Source organism: Bufo gargarizans, chromosome 2 (genome assembly GCF_014858855.1).
Source record: "Bufo gargarizans isolate SCDJY-AF-19 chromosome 2, ASM1485885v1, whole genome shotgun sequence".
Lineage (NCBI taxonomy): Eukaryota > Metazoa > Chordata > Amphibia > Anura > Bufonidae > Bufo > Bufo gargarizans.
In genome coordinates, this window is record NC_058081.1 from 689,150,168 (window position 1) to 689,168,187 (window position 18,020).

An 18,020-nucleotide genomic window follows, 5' to 3' on the forward strand; every position below is an offset into this window, starting at 1 on the left:
CATTATAAATAAGAGATTGAAAATGCCTTTATGTTCATCATCAGCTCAGCTCTCCTCTGGTGGAGTTGAGAAATCAGGAGCAATATAGGCCTTGTTCATTTTTATCTGAGTCAACCTGCCAGCATTGCCAGAGGATAAGCGGATACGCTTAACTGTTATAATGCCACCAGCAGCACTAAATACACGATCAGACAAAACGCTGGCGGCAGGGCAGGCCAGCACCTCCAAGGCGTAGAGCGCAAGTTCGTGCCACGCGTTCAGCTTGGACACCCAGTAGTTGTAAGGCACAGAGGGATCACTGAGGACGCTGACATGGTCTGCTTTGCATTCCTTCACCATCTTCCAAAACTTTTCCCTCCTTGTACACCTAGGCCGCGCTTCAGGGTGAGGTTGCTGGCGGGGTGTCATGAAAGTGCCCGATGCCTTGGAGAGTGTTGCCCTGCCTTTGTTGGAACTGCTGTGTGTTTTCCTTGTCTCCCTTCCTTGGTTGCCTATGGAAGTACGGACTCTGCCAGTTGCATTGTCAGATAGAAAATTTTGGAACAATCTCTCAAGTACATTCTGGTATTGCACCGTTTTACTCGTTTTCTCCACCACAGGAATGAGAGATAAGAAGTTCTCTTTGTAGCGGGGGTGGAGAAGGGTGAACACCCAGTAATCTGTGTTATCTAAAATGCGTATAACGCGAGGGTCACGGGAAAGGCACCTAATATTAAGTCAGCCATGTGTGCCAGAGTACCAACAGGTAAGACGTCGATGTCGACATCCGGATGACTCTCCATCTCCACATCCACCTCCTCCTCTTCTGCCCATCCACGCTGAACAGATGGAATTAAAGTTCCATAGGTACTACCCTCTGTAGCAGAGGCAACTGTCTCCAGCTCCTCCTCCTCTTCATGGTCCAATTCGCGCTAAGAAGAAAAACTGTGGGTGGTCTGGCTATCACCCTGTGTAATTTCCTTATCTACCACATTCAGAGCGTCCTCCTTAATTGTGAGCAGCGATCGTTTGAGTAGACACAGCAGTGGGATGGTTACGCTGATAATAGCGTTTTCGTCACTAACCATATTTGTGAATTCATCAAAGTTTTTTAAAACCTCACAGAGGTATGACATCAATGCCCACTCCTCGCTTGTAAATAGTGGCAGTAGACTCGAAAGGCTACGACCATTTTGCAGCTGGTATTCCACAACTACACTCTGCTGCTTACAAAGCCTGGCCAACATGTAGAACGTAGAGTTCCAGCGCGTGCTAACGTCGCACAGCAACCGGTGAGCTGGAAGCCGCAAGCGCTGCTGCAGCGTTGACAGACCGGCTAAAGCTGTGGATGACTTTTGGAAATGGGCACACAAGCAGCGCGCCTTCACTAGTAGCTCTTGTAAATTAGGGTAGGTTTTGATAAACCTCTAAACCACTAAGTTTAAGACCTGGGCTAGGCATGGAATGTGTGTCAGGTTTCCGAGCTCCAAAGCCGCCACCAAGTTACGGCCGTTGTCAGACACATCCATGCCTGGTTGTAGGTTGAGTGGTGAGAGCCACAGCTCAGTCTGGTCCCTTATACCCTCCCACAGCTCTGCAGCAGTGTGCTGTTTGTCCCCTAAGCAGATCAGCTTTAGCACAGCCTGTTGCCGCTTACCCACAGCAGTGCTACACTGCTTCCAGCTAGCGACTGATGGCTGACTGCTGCTGGAAGTGGAAGTGAAGGAGGAGAAGTGGGGGTTGGAGCCAGTGACATAGATGCTGGCGGAGACCCTGATGGACGTAGCACCCGCAATCCTGGGAGTGGGTAGCACCTGTGCCATCCCAGGGTACGACTAATTCCCAGCCTCCACAACATTCATCTAGTCTGCGGTCAGGGAAATGTAGCGTCCATGGCCACCAGCACTTGTCCATGTTTCCATGGTGAGGTGGACCTTCCCAGTAAGTGTGTTGGTCAGGGCACGGGTGATGTTCTGGGACACATGCTGGTGTAAGGCTGGCACGGCACACCGTGAAAAATAGTGGCGGCTGGGGACTGCGTACCGAGGGACGGCCAACGACATCAGGCTGCGGAAGGCTTCAGTGTCCACAAGCCTAAATGGCAACATTTCAAGGGCCAGTAATTTCGAAAGTTGCGCATTTAGAGCAATGGCCTGTGGGTGAGTTGGTGGGTATTTGCGTTTGCGTTCAAATGCCTGTGTTATGGACATTTGGACGCTACACTGGGACAGGGAAGTGGATGTTGTTGCTGTCGGTTCATTTAAAGGTCCAGGTGCAGGGCGAGGGGCATCCGGGCCGGCGCCTTCGACAGGGGATTGGCCAGCAGTGCGTAACATAGGGGAAAAGAAGGCAGTGGTGTGACTCGCAGACCCAGATTGTGGATCCAGGCATTTGGCCCACTTATTAGGGTGCTTGGATGCCATGGGGCGGATCATGCTGGTGGTGGTGAGGTTGCTAGTGTTCACGCCCCGGCTCATTTTAGTACGGCACAGGTTGCAAAAATACACTCTTTTGTCGTCTGCACTTTCCTCAAAAAAGCACCATACTGTGGAACACCTACCCCTTGGCAAGGTAGAGTCACTCATGGGGGTGCTTGGTGTCATGGTTACGGGTCTGTTTGGTGTAGGACAACTTCTCTCTTTTGCAACCCCACTGCCTCTTCCAGACTGTTGAGGTGCTGCGGATCCCCCCCCCTCTGTATTGCTGTCCTCACTCGGCTTTTCACCTTCCCATGTTGGGTCAGTGACCTCATCATACACTACCTCCTCTTCCACTTCCTCACTCTGCTCATCCTCCTGACTTGACCTAACCACAACCTGAGTGTTTGGCAACTGTGTCTCATAATCCTCCTCCTCGTGAACGAATGATTGCTGATCACCACCATCATCTTCTTGCGACTGTGAAGGCTCAAGAGGTTAGGAATCAGGGCACAAATATCTCAGCTCCCTCTTCAAGCGTGCTGGGCGAGAGGGCCAACTCTAATAGTAGGGCTGCAAAGAGGTCCTGAATATCCGAGTGTGGGATCACTCGTTTGGCAGGCCTCTCCATGTTGGGAGGAAGGATAATCTGAGTAAGGATTGGGTTGACCAGACTCTTGGCTACAGAGACTGGACCTGAGAGGGTGGTACTTAAACGACTGGAAGCATTATCTTCAGCAATTCAACCGAACAACTGTTCGCACTGGTCCAACTTTGACAGTGTAGTCGTAGTCCTGCGCCGCCCAGCTAATTTGGACATGAAGCTGGGTAATTTTTTTTTTTTTTATGGTGCACTGGCAGCAGGCTGTCACGGCTGAGGATGGGGAAAACCCTCAGCCGTGTGATGCCATGAGATGTTAGTCGCTGCTCGGCCAGGACAACAGAATAAGGGAGCAGGTCACCTCCTAACGCATCCCTAATCCGACCCTGACTCCTAGCTGCATGAGCCGACCTTGAAGGTAGGAGGGCCCATGCTCAGGAACCTCGGATCCCTACTCACCCTCCGCCGATCCCTGAACTAGGAGCTGGGTAGACCACCTGTTCCTCCTGGATGCGGAGAAACAGGAGTCTAAACTGGCCGAGCTGCAATGGGATATGAACATAAACAGACTGTGGATATGGCAGGAGAGTGAAAGACTTCCATCTCTACCTGCCACAGACACACTGACTGGATCCCTGGACACAAGTGCTGAAGTCCACACACAGACATAAAAGGATACAGCACACATAAACACACAGGAACCCAGAACCATAGCTGCAATAATAACAGACACCACATAGACATAAACTTAACATAACATAAAAACATTTTGTATGACAATTTATGACCACAAGGGTGGACCTCACTGGCAGATGGTATATGGGACCAGGAGAGTGCCTCCAGCTTACTGCAAGGCTGGAGTACCCCTCAGAACTCAGGTCTCAACTGAGGTTAAATAGCCCATGTAGCCACACCCACGCAGACACACCCAGTGCTCACACAGCAACTAAAAGGGTAATACACACAATAAACCCCGTGCACACCAGACAAGGAAAGTGCACACCTAAACACACGTTGCCAAAGACAACCGCATGCATGGACAGCGAGCCGCCCAGCAACCAGCTCAGGCTGCTCCACTGCCCAACAACCACAAGTTGCCAGTGGCAACCACACGTGGGGCAAGATACTAGCCCTCACCTGTGGTTGACAACAATACCAGACCGCGGGCAAATGCTTGCGGGTCCCAAGGAGTCACAGTTTCATTGCGCAGGGCCGTGGCCTCTGCGTGCACCATCAGCATAACGCCCACTTCCCCGTCCCTTAATGCTCGCCTTCTTCATATTAATGGTGTTGTCATAAGATGTGGCGCAGATTTCTGTAATGTCCGAAAAATTGGATGACGGACACTATATGTCACAGAAACCACCAGAAATGGACAGTATATTGTGGCCAGATTAAAGTAATTTTACATACAGACAATGTATTCGGATGTCCCCCCAAAAAAAATATATGAAAATGGACGGCATATTCCGCACATATTAATGTAATTTTAAATACAGAAACAGTTTTGGATGACGGACACTATATGTCACAGAAAACTCCACAAAATGGACAGTTTATTATGGCCAGAGTAATGTAATTTTAAATACAGACACTGTTTTGGAATGCCGGACAGTATATGTCACATAAATCCACAGAATATGGACACTATTAGACCAAGATTAATGGAAATTGCACTACAGACACTGTTTGCTGATGTAGTACAGTATTTTTACACAAAGCCAAACACTATGGACACTAGATGTGGGCCAGATTATTAAATACACAGTCTGTGGATGATGTGCACTATAGTTCACTAATAGGTACAAAATAAAAATATCTTGATGCTGTTAAACACACACAGTAGTCCTAAAAAGGACTTTGCGGTCTTCGAAAAGGTTGTGGTAGAACAAAAAACCTGCTAATTTCTCTCCCTTTTGTAAAGCATCCTGTCCTTGCCGTCGTGGTCGTGGTAGGAGGAAGATTACTTTCAACTCTTTCCCTGTTAGATTCCCGTTGTGCTGTGACATCCCCCTTATACGCTGTGTAAAGCATACTTTTTAACTTGTTTTGGAATTGCTGCATCCTTTCCGACTTCCTGTAATTTGGTAACATTTAAGCCACTTTCTGCTTATACCGTGGGTCTAGTAGCGTGGCCACCCAGTACAGGTCGTTCTCCTTCAGCCTTTTTATATGAGGGTCCCTCAACAGGCATGACAGCATGAAAGACCCCATTTGCACAAGGTTGGATGCCGAGCTACTCATGTCCCATTCCTCGTTCTCACAGATCTCATTGAAGGTAATTAAATGACTTTTTTATCTGCAAGGTACTGTGCCACCCTATATGAATGGTGGGCAGTGGGCACAGTACAGTCTGTGGGCCTGATACTCACTGGCAGGCAACTGCAATTATATTACAGAGGAAAAATTAAATTACTTTTTTATCTGCAAGGTACTGTGCCACCCTATATGAGTGGTGTGCACACAGTACAGTCTGTGGGCCTGTGGCCTCTCACACATGGGCAGGCAACTGCAATATATATATATATATAAAAAAATAAAATAAAAGCAGACTGATGTATCAACCCTAAAAAGGACTTTTTGTGGTGCTGTCAGGATGCTGTCCTTACAGCAGATGAGTTTTGAGGACTGGAGTGGACACAGAGCACTGGCCTAGCTAACGCTTTCCTATTAATTCAGCAGCAGCAGCACTCTCCCTGCTCTAACACTGCAGCTTCAGAATGAATCTAAGATGGATGCCGTCCTTGCATTTTTTTAGGAGGTGGGAGGGTCTGGGAGGGAGGGTATGCTGATTGTCTGGAATGTGTCTGCTGACTGTGAGGTACAGCGTCAAAGTTTGCTCAATGATGATGTATAGGGGGCAGACCAAACATTGCATATATTCGTCCGCCGTGGCGAACGCGAACAAGTGATGTTCGCCGGCGAATATTTCGGGACATCTCTAATGGCTATGGCATTACACTGAGGGCAGTACTTACCTGCACCTCGATTGGCTGCATACAACCGGTGAAATGTGCAGGGTGGAGACTCAAGCATGGTGCTCGAGCACATGTGGTACTCATTCGAGTACCGCCATCTGCCGAGCATAGTGATGCTCGAGCCGAACAGATATTCGGCCGAGCATGCTCGCTCATCACTGGTGATGACATGTCATACTGCCATGTAACCGCCGAAGCCCATTACTTCTATTGCAGTGTTAAAGGGGCTTTCCCGCAGGAAAAAAAAATGGTGGCAGCGGGCCCAGAGTAAGTGAAAAAGATAAAATTCTCTGTTCTCACTTCTCTGAACCTCTTCCACTTCTAAAGTATTTTCATGCTGCCCAGGTACTCGTTGGTCTAATTCACTCTCAGTGCAGGCTGGCATCATCGTGATGAGGCGACATCAGTAGGCAACATCAGTAGGAAAGTAGGAGTAACAGTATCCTGTAGGTTGATCCAGAGGAAAGCAAAAAAAAAAAAAACTTGTGAGGTAGAAGCCAATTTTCCTCATGTTAGGAAAAAAAAATCCTTCCCGACTCCAATGAGCTAATCAGAATAACTCCCTGGATCAACGATCTCTCTCTAGTAGCTATAGCCTGTAATATTATTACACTCCAGAAATACATCCAGGCCCCTCTTGAATTCCTTTATTGTACTCACCATCACCACCTCCTCAGGCAGAGAGCTCCATAGTCTCACTGCTCTTACCGTAAAGAATCCTCTTCTATGTTTGTGTACAAACCTTCTTTCCTCCAGACGCAGAGGATGTCCCCATGTCACAGTCACAGTCCTGGGGATAAATAGATTATGGGAGTGATCTCTGTACTGACCCCTGATATATTTATACATAGTAATTAGATCTCCCCTCAGTCGTCTTTTTTTCTAAAGTTAATAACCCTAATTTTGATAATCTCTCAGGGTACTATAGTCCACCCATTCCAGTTATTACCACTCCCGCTCTGCTATGTCTGTCTTGTTCATTGGAGCCCAGAATTATACACATGCTTGGCATAGGGGTATTACATAGTCATAAGCCAAATCCCCTTCTTTTGGTCCTTCAGGGTTTACAAAAGCTGCAATACGTGTAACACCCCAGAGTAGTGTTACCACTCCTACACCCTGCTACAATCTCTAATGTCTAAGCTCATGTCATCTTACGCATTTATTCCAAGTCCTCTACATTGTGCATTTCCTATTTCTATGCAACAGTATATGTTCCTATAATGTACCTGGTTCACCAGTAGGTGGCAGCAAGCATGGCAGAGCTACAGTTAGAGAGAATTAAACCCTTCTTTCCATTCTAACCCTCTCTCTAAGGAAAGGTGGAGACTAGTTAGTTAAAGGTCAGTCCTAGCTTACCCAAAGCTAGGTGAAGGTGTGATGGGCCACGTCTCTTCGGGATGAACCCATGCCCAAACCAAGCCAGCCAGCTAGAGCACCTTTAGCTCAGCTGGACATGGAGGCAGAAGCTTGAAGCTTCAGAAGCCAGGAAGAAAGTTGCCTGGTTTAACTTAAGAGTCAGACTACAGAGAGAAGTTGCAGTATCCTGCAGAAGCAGAGACTCTATTTAAGCCTGTCAACACAGCAGAGCCAGAGAGAAACCAATGCAGCAGAGTTCAGTTTGTTTGTCTGCTAGGGTTACATGCTAAAGCCTGCTGGGAGCCAAGACAAAGTCTGTAAACCGTTTGGAGAAATGTTTATGCCAAGTAAAGCTGCTTTTCAACTTCATCACAAGGTCTGCAGTCAATTTATTCTTCATCCCACAATTCAACTAACCCCTTTGTCTGCTTCAGGGACAACGCCTGGGGTTCCAGTGTATCCAGGAAGGAGCACCGTGACACGTGCACAAAACATTAAGGGACATTATAGGCCACCCTATACCATTCGGCCATTCCTACACCTGGGTACCATCCACAATATCACTAAAAGGCGCCCTGTGCCCTTGTTGCCTCGTTGCAACTGGTTGCAACTGGCAGAACAAAACACTTATCTCATCTTAAATGGACCCCTTGCGGACCGCGCCTCTGTTGCATATGGATCTCAGAATAACAGTGAGCCAGGGAGCGGAGGGCAGAGCGGAGGGCTTCCTGCTTCACTTTGGAAACAAACTACCTGGCAGTGACCCCTTACCCTAAAAATAAACCCGATCTAGCAGCCATTTTACATTCTGTCTTTTACCAGGAACACACCCGTCAGATCATTTCCACCAGTAGAGAGACAAACTCTGTGCCCAAGGCAGGATGCGTCCCTCAACCCTGGTCCATGAAGTTCAGTTTAGTTCCCAACCCCATGTCCTCTCTTTCCCACTGCTTACTATATATTCCTTATTTTTTCTACACCTCATCCCTTTTCACACATACAATCTATGGTGCCCTAGGCAGCTGCCAATGCTGTTCCTCAGTATAGGGGTAAGTACAATTCTTTGGTAATGTACTGTAATTCCATGCTATTCTGTGCTAATGTGAACTCAGTGTGTCGATGCATGGAGTAGGTGCAGCCAGGGTTAAGTAATCCTGGCCCAGCTTTTTTGAAGCTTAAAGGGGTTATCCGAGTTATATAAATATAGGCCAATCAGCATTATAACATATCTACTAATAACTTTGTAAATCACTCTCTTTATCTATAATGTCTTATTCCTTCTGTGCTGATGCGGGTAACGTGACTAGCGACATCATCCAGCAAGCTCCATCTGCTGACGTTTAGTGTAAAGGATTAGCCCTGCCTTAGGGAGTGGCCCAGCTCTGTACACGAAACATCAGAGCCTTGTGTGCCCGCCCCTCCCTCTGCGTCTGGCTGCCGCTGCTCCTGTGAGGGATCGCGCATGCACGATCCTTACCAGTGCCGGCAACCTTGTGAAAATATTCACTGGTGTGCCCTCTCCCTCCCTGTGATCCACCGATGTGCCCGCCCCCTCCCTCTGCGTCTGGACGGCCGGCTCCTGTGTGATCCATACCAGTGTCGGCAGCCTTCTGAAATTAGCATTGCCCTTTTCCACTGGTCATCAGAACCAATAGCAACCCCCAGGAACAAAACAAATTAAATCATTGTCTGTGATATAGCTTAGATATAGCTATATCTAAGCTGTATATACACTATATCTAAGTTATGATATTGATATAGCTCAGATACCGATTACATATAGCTATACCTAACTGAGCTATATCTAACCAGGCTATTTCTGACTAGGCTATAGCTAACTAAGCTACACCTAACTAAGCTATATCTAACCAGGCTATATCTGACTAGGCTGTATCTAACTAAGCTATACCTAACTAAGCTATATCTAACCAGGCTATATCTGACTAGGCTGTATCTAACTAAGCTATATATTTTTCTAGGCTCCAACAGAGCAAATTTTTGAGAGTTTCCCTTTAAGACGCATAAAAATGGCCTCTGATTAAAATTCATATTTTTTGTGGCAATTTTTGCCATTGATTCCCCTCTGGTATGTCACTGTCCATGTTGTGGGACTATTTGTGCACTTCTAGGAAGAATTTGGTGGCTGCAAATATGACCTGAAGGTTTTTCAGGTTTGCCTGCCTGTAAAATGAATGGGGCTCGCCGCGAACGCGCGGCCCGTAAACACTTGATTGCATTTGCGTGCTAGCGTTCGCGAATCGTCCAGGTCGATTTTCGTCAACCACTAGTGAGGACTCCAATGATTATTGTGTGCTGGACAGGACCTGGAAGCCAGATTGGGATGCTGAGGAGGAGGCAACATCAGTGAAGAAGGGCGATGGTGGCAGATATAAAGAGCAGAAGCCATGTATCTCCCACAGAACAGCCAAGGCCACATCTGCTTCGGCATCTAGTCATCTTATATTGATGACCTATCCTGAAAATAGATCATCAATATAGGAGAGCCTGGAGAACACATTTAAGAAAAGAAAAAGTGAAGGAAATTTGTTAATCTACACTGCCCGGCCCCCAAAAAAGTCACATATTTTAAATTTTTCTTTGGACCGCCTTTAGCTTTGTTGATGGCATGCATTTGCTGTGGCATCATTTCCACAAGCTTCTGCAATGTCACAACATTTATTTCTGTCCAGCGTTGCATACATTTTTCCCCAGGATGTTTTATGGGAGATTTAGACTACTGAGCAAGGTTTTCGCCAGCACATCCCAAATATTCTCAATGGGGTTCAGGTCTGGACTTTGTGGTGGCCAATCCATGTGTGAAAATTATGTCTCTTTCTTCCTACTGATCCAGCTACATTAGGATACCGGGCGCACTGAACTCTACCACTCCATTCTGCAGATGTAAAAGAGATCAGAAGAAAATTAAAATTGCTGTTCTCTGTGAGATTTCCATGAGACAATGGCTTAGTATATTGCCACCTTATCATTTCCGGTGCACAAACTGCCCATCAAAATATAAATAAAAGCAAAAATGTGCTTATAAATATATTCTATGACAACACTTTACCAAAAAGTTGCAGGTGGAGTTTTTTTAAGAATCTATCAAAAGATATTTCATTAGCCCTTAGCCCTAGTCTAAGCAAGACTAGAAGACTAGGCTGTTTACTTTTTAAACTAGGTGACCCAGCCTAAAGGCTGTTACACACGAGTAGTCCCAAGCAGCACTTAGGCCCCTTTCGCACGGGCGAGTTTTCCGTGCGGGTGTGATGCGTGCGGTGAACGTATAGCACCCGCACTGAATCCGGACCCATTCATTTCTATGGGGCTGTGCACATGAGCGGTGATTTTCACGCATCACTTGTGCGTTGAGTGAAAATCGCAGCATGCTCTATATTGTGCGATTTTCACGCGATGCAGGCCCCATAGAAGTGAATGGGGTGCGTGAAAATCGCATAGCATCCGCAAGCAAGTGCGGATGCGGTGCGATTTTCACGCATGGTTGCTAGGTGACAGTCTATTCACTGAATTATATTCCCTTATAACATGTTTATAAGGGAAAATAATAGCATTCTGAATACAGAATGCATAGTATAATAGTGCTGGAGGGGTTAAAAAAAAAAAAAAAAAGTTAACTCACCTTCTCCTCTTGATCGCGTAGTTCCCGGTCTCTTTACTTCTTGAATGATGAGCTGTGGGCTAAGGACCTGTGGTGACGTCAGATCACATGCTGGACCATGTGATTGGAGCATGTGATCTGACGTCACCACAGGTCATTTAGCCCACAGCTCATCATTCAAGAAGTAAAGAGATGGGAACTACGCGATCAAAAGGAGAAGGTGAGTTAACTTTTTTTTTTTTTTTAACCCCTCCAGCACTATTATACCATGCATTGTGTATTCAGAATGCTATTATTTTCCCTTATAACCATGTTATAAGGGAAAATAATACAATCTTCAGAACATCAATCCCAAGCCCGAACTTCTGTGAAGAAGTTTTGGTTTGGGTACCAAACATGCGCGATTTTTCTCACGCGAGTGCAAAACGCATTACAATGTTTTGCACTCGCGTGGAAAAATCGCGCATTTTCCCGCAACGCACCCCCCTTTTATCCGGGCCAAAAATAAGACGCCCGTGTGAAAGAGGCCTTAGGGCTGTTTTACACAAGCAAGTCCATTGCTGGAATCACACTCCGTGTGTGAGCGAGATCCTCTGCTCAGGACTTGCAGGAGCGCACAGCATTATCATGATTTACAATGCCATGTGCCGCTGCATGACCTTTCTTCTACAGAATTATGGCGACATGAAGCTGTCAGTATGATTCTGTAGAAGTAAGCTAAGGCAGAGGCACAAAGCATTATAAATCAGTATAAGGCCGTTTGCTCCTGCAAGTCACGAATGGAGAATCAAGATCTCACATAGAAAACATGATTTCCGCAATGGACTCGCTCATATGAAACAGCCCTAACTGCTGCATGGGTCTCCTGTGAAGGGAAGGGTCAGAGCTGAGCTTTCTTATGACTGCTGAGCTCCTGCTCTAATTGCCATGATCAGCAGAAGCACCAGTCCCTGCTATTTAACCTCTTAGATGCGGTGGTCAATAGCAACTGTGGTGTGTAACTTGTTTCAGAGTAAGGCCCCTTTCACACTGGCGAGTATTCCGCACGGGTGCAATGCGTGAGTAGAATGCATTGCACCCGCACTGAATCCTGACGCATTCATTTCTATGGGGCTGTGCACACAAGCGGTGATTTTTACGCATCATTTGTGCATTGCGTGAAAATCGCTGCATGCTCCTCTTTGTGCGTTTTTCACGTAACGCAGGCCCCATAGAAATGAATGGGGTTGTGTGAAAATCGCAAGCATTCGCAAGCAAGTGCGGATGCAAGGCAAAAATAATCGCATTCTGAATACAGAATGCATAGTACAATAGGGTTGGAGGGGTTAAAAAAATAAAAATAAAAATTTAACTCACCTTAATCCACTTGCTCGCGCAGCCCGGCATCATTTCTGTCTTCTTCTTTGCTGTGTGCAGGAGAAGGAACTGTGGTGACGTCACTCCGGTCATCACATGATCCATCACTATGGTAAAAGATCATGTGACGGACCATGTGATAACTGGAGTGACATCACCACAGGTCCTTTTCCTGCACACAGCAAAAAAGAAGACAGAAGAGAAGCCGGGCTGCGCGATCAAGTGAATTAAGGTGAGTTAATTTTTATTTTAATTTTTTTTAACCCCTCCAGTGCTATTGTACTATGCATTCTGTATTCAGAATGCTATTATTTTCCCTTATAACCATGTTATAAGGGAAAATAATACAATCTACAGAACACTGATCCCAAGCGGGTTTGGGTACCAAACATGCCGATTTTTATCACGCGCGTGCAAAACGCATTACAATGTTTTGCACTCGCGCGGAAAAATCGTGCATGTTCCCGCAACGCAACCGCACCTTTTCCCGCAACGCCCATGTGAAAGAGGCCTAAGGGGGCTCTATCAGCCATCAGCATCGCCAAAAATGAGATTGCAGGATGACAATGTCTGTACACAGCAGCTGTGGGTCCACTGAAGGTCCCCAGAACTGTCCTGTGTATGTGTATGGCCTAATAGGCTGCCTGTCAGTATCCCAACTTTTTCCATTAAACAAATAAAAAGTGAAACTGAAAAGGTAAAGTCCCCTCCACATACAGTTAACAGTTTGCACAGAAGCCTTCTGTCAACGCGGGCATAGAGAGGGGTGAGCGATGGTAGTCCACGCTGCCCTTCAGCATGACTCTTCACTCACTCACAACTCTGACAAGCTGAGAGAGCCTTTTCACTAGTGTTGATCACGATTATTCGAATTGCAAATTTTAATCGCGAATATCGGCATTTCGAGAATTCGCGAATAGTTAGAATATCGCTAAATATATTCGTAATTGCGAAAAAAAAATATTTTCTTAAAAACAATTTATGCAAATTTTGAATGCAATTTTTTAATGCTAATTTTTGCAATCAAGAAAATAATGCCTGGAGATCACGAATTTGCGAATTCTTGAATATTCGCGAAATATTGCAAATTCGAATATTGCCCCTGCCGCTCATCACTACTTTTCACTGCCCCAGTGAAACAGAGCGTTCTCAGCCTGGTAGACTGCCACCAGTTCCTCGTTTGATATAAGCCCAGTCCGCTAACAGGATTATATAGGGTGAGAAACCAACCCGCAGTAGCGTATAACTATGCTGAAACATGGACGTTGGGATTCGTGATTGAGATACAGGACAGCACAAGATTAAATTATATGTTTAGTTGCCTTAGGGGGGGAATTGATGATACACTCTATACACATAGAATATAGCGGTCTGATTTGCAAATACAGATGATATGGTACAAACAGGGTTAAACAGAAAATATTTGAACAGAAGTTTATGGACGAGCACCATTTGGCACACATTTATTGTAAATAATAAAATAAAATGATATATAGCATATAAAAACTTCTTAAAACAACACAATAAAATATGTATAACCACAATGGGGTAACTTTTTTGTAATTGGAGATGATCAATTTCCCAACAATCCTGAGACCACGTGGTATGCAAGGTCCTCTGATTGTAGCCTAAAAGTCCATAGGGATAATGTTGGTACGACTTTACAGGCTCCAGCACTGTTTCATATGTCAGATCATAGTCCCGTAATATACAGTGAAGTGAGGTGAAGATGAAATGACCGACTTAATAGCCGCTTACCTCCCCTTCATGTGTTACTTTAGTCCTGCGTTCTGATCGAGCTCTTCAGGGTATTATATTTGGATCCTGCAGTATAGCCGGAGTGCGTGGAACACCTTAGATGGTATAGGAGGCCGGCGTCTCACGTTGTTCCACTCGGTGTCCGCGCTGGATGCTAGCGAAGCAGCACCTACGTCACTTCCTGTGTGGTCAGGTAGTGACGTATATCTTGTATTTCGTCCGGTAATTTCGAACTGCGGTTCCCTGATATTTCAGTCTTGCAGGTATCGGAGTACTGTCTGCATGGCCATGCAATTAGAAGAAGTGTAGACAGGTATATGGCGTGAAACCCAGACGCGTTTCGGGAGTTGTCACTCTCCCTTCCTCAGTGGTTGCGCCATACCTGTCTAAATACGCCTTATATACTTCCCAGGGTTATCTTCAAAGCCTGGATCGGACCTCAGGATTTAATACTTCAGTTTCTACACGGTTAAGTGTCTGGGACTTCCAATTCTCACAGTCTATCTTTACTGTCTGTTTTGTAGTTGGTAATATCCCATTTTTGGTATCGATCCATATAATTTTTCAATCATTCTTCTGTTTCCCTCTTTTATAAAGATCAAAACAGGAGGGAAAAAAGTTTTTTTCACTCAACCTATAACTTTTTTCCCTCCTGTTTTGATCTTTATAAAAGAGGGAAACAGAAGAATAATTGAAAAATTATATGGATATTACCAACCACAAAACAGACAGTAAAGATAGACTGTGAGAATTGGAAGTCCCAGACACTTAACCGTGTAGAAACGGAAGTATTAAATCCTGAGGTCCAATCCAGGCTTTGAAGATAACCCTGGGAAGTATATAAGGCGTATTTAGACAGGTATGGCGTAACCACTGAGGAAGGGAGAGTGACAACTCCCGAAACGCGTCTGGGTTCACGCCATATACCTGTCTACACTTCTTCTAATTGCATGGCCATGCAGACAGTACTCCGATACCTGCAAGACTGAAATATCAGGGAACCGCAGTTCAAAATTACCGGACGAAATATAAGGTATACGTCACTACCTGACCACACAGGAAAATGTACAGCTTGATCAATGCTGTTGGCACCAATAAAAACCAAAAACTTCCAAGAAAAATAAAATAAAATAAAATCCTCAATGCGTATATTATTTAAAAAAAAAAAAAAAACAACAAATACCGTACTCCATACGCATTCATATTTTCATGTACTCATTTTCACAAACAGCTCATAACCACACCCTCATACATAAAATATGAATTGCATTCACAGCTCTGCTAAAAACCTCCATCAGTCTTCACACATATTTGCCTCAACTACAACTCAAAGCCACACCCATTCACATTCCACTGAATCATTTATGTCTTCCAACCCACATTGTTTCATCCCAAAACTTGCAGCACAGACAAACACAGCTTTCCTGGAAACAGATAGCCACATCACACCCAGAATTGCTGATGGTCTGTCGCTGTAAGACAATATACATGTTATAATCATACAATCATTTTGTTAAAAGCTGGATTCCCACAGTACCCTGCTTGGGAAAGAAGAAAGAAGAAAGAAAATTATTGAACAATTCTTTGTCTTGTATAATATATTACACATCACTTACTCTGCATCATTCCCTCATTCCCTCCCCCCTTTTTCCTTCACCTGCTCCCCTCATCTCAGGAATGTTTCTGTTAAGGTGGGGGAAGTGAGTCTCTGTAGCTCACACTGGATACAACACCTATCCATTAACTGACCATCTTTTACTGCTGTAATCTCTAGGATATTCCCTATTTAAACACACACAAATTATTAGGGTAACAAAACTTAACCGGTTTGTTTTGGAACATTTAACACAAGCGCCGTTCTGATTGCAGACACTGGGGCACTTTCTTTCTTTCTTGTTAATGCCATGAATTAACATCCTGACACTGCTCTGTTTCTCACTCATTAGAACTCCCCCCCCCTCAAAATCACGGGAGTTCTGATGCCCACAGTCTGTAAGCTCTGTTGCCAGGGAGCGACCTCTGTCCGAGTCTACACTTTCTCTAACATTCTTTGTCACATTTTTAACTTTGTTTGTCACGTTCTTAACTGTCTTTGTCACATTTTTTTTTCTTTTCAATTTTCCTTCTTCATGTGAGTGGGACTGACCCATCTCAAAATAACAGTATTTCAGACTGACACACACTCAAAACAGAGGAGTGATCAGCACCTTTAACTCTTTCCTCCGCAGACAAAGGATTCACCCTCCCCTCTGGTTGGCTCAAATCTGACTATCACGTCTGACTAGTCAGCTGGGACTCCCCGCACGTCTTCCCCAAGACCAGGGGTCAGGCGGGCTCCGTCGCATCTTCCTGGGGTCAGGTCAGGTGGAGAATATCTCCACAGTCTTCCCTTATCTCAAGGATCTAAGGGTCATACGGTCCACGCGTCTCCCTGCCAGGTCAGCCAGAGTTTACTTTGTCCCACACCTCGGCGCTACAGCGCCCCCTTCCCAACCAGGAGGTTACTGTCCTCTCCCTTTGTCTGTGGTATTACCGTCTGTGCTCAACTCACTCCTCACATAAATCACACACACACACACAAAACATATACACACCAGAGTGATCTATCATTTCAGACTATTGGTTCTATAGACTCCAAGCTTTCAGCATTACAGCCGACTACTATACTTACATGGGTACCACCTCACAGCAGACTGAGCTATCTGAGCATGACGAAGTAACTATCAGAAAGGCAGATGAGATAAAAAGTTTTCTCACCTTTCTTTGAGGTTGCAATCCTCTCTCCTCTGCCGTTTGTCAAGCTCAGGGGCCCGTCTTTTCAGCTGTCTGATGCTACGTTCGCTCAGGAGTCCCTTCGTGGTCGCCATTTTGATAAAACCGCCCTAAATTAGGGCATTTAAGATACACTCTTGTGTTCCAAATCAATGTTTTCCCCCAGGGGTTAATATCCACGCGTGGCTGAGAGACTAGACACTGACACAGAAGTTGGTCAAGGCAATCTCTAACTTTAATTACATGGGGTAAGCGTATATACATTTTCAGAAGAGGGCAGTCCTCACTGAGGCTAAAACATTGTTTCATTGGTCAAAAAGGAAGAAGAGATAAGAGAGAGGAGATAGCACCCTGGCTTTTGCGCATTGGGTCCTACTTTGGAATGTGAACTAATGTAAACATCTGGTTACCATCGCCATTTTGTAATGGAGTTTATTCTAACAAGAATACTGCCTACGTCATATGTGACACTTCAAAGAGGTGCTTCTCTATAGGCAGTGAATAATATATACATATCTCCAGTCGTAGATATACAAAATATAGAATAAAATTCACACATCTTTAACATTTGCGTGTTCGCGATTCGCCGAACATGCGAACATATGGAGATATTCGCGCCCACCATATTCTTTTACATTGTGAAAAACTTTGACCCATGACACATCCATCAGGTGGTATAGGACAGCCAATTGAGACATTTCAGCACATGGACATACCCTCTACCTTATAAATAAACCTGATCTGGCCGCCATTTTACATTCAGTGTTTTGCCAGTGTAGGGAGAGGTTGCTGTGTGGATCAGGGTCAGGCTGTTAGGGAGACCAAACGCTCGCTAATAGGGCCACAAAAGTAATTTTAAGCACTAGTATAGGTGTGCTATCGATAGGTGTGATACTGTAACGGCCATGGCCATGACCGTGACTCCTCAACCGCAAGCGGTTGCCTGCGGTTTGTTTTTGGTGTTCAATCACAGATGAGGGCCGCTGGTGTGTGGTCTCACTTGTGGTTGCCGCGGGCAACCTGTTGTATGAGTTGGTTTCTGCAGAGCAGCCTAAGCGGTGCTGGGCAGCTTGCTGCATGGCACGCGGTTGCACCTAGCAACCTTTCTGTTAGGTGTGTGTGTGTACACTTGGTTTTATGTGTGGTGTGCACTGACCCTTCCCTTCACTGTGGTTGTCCGTGGC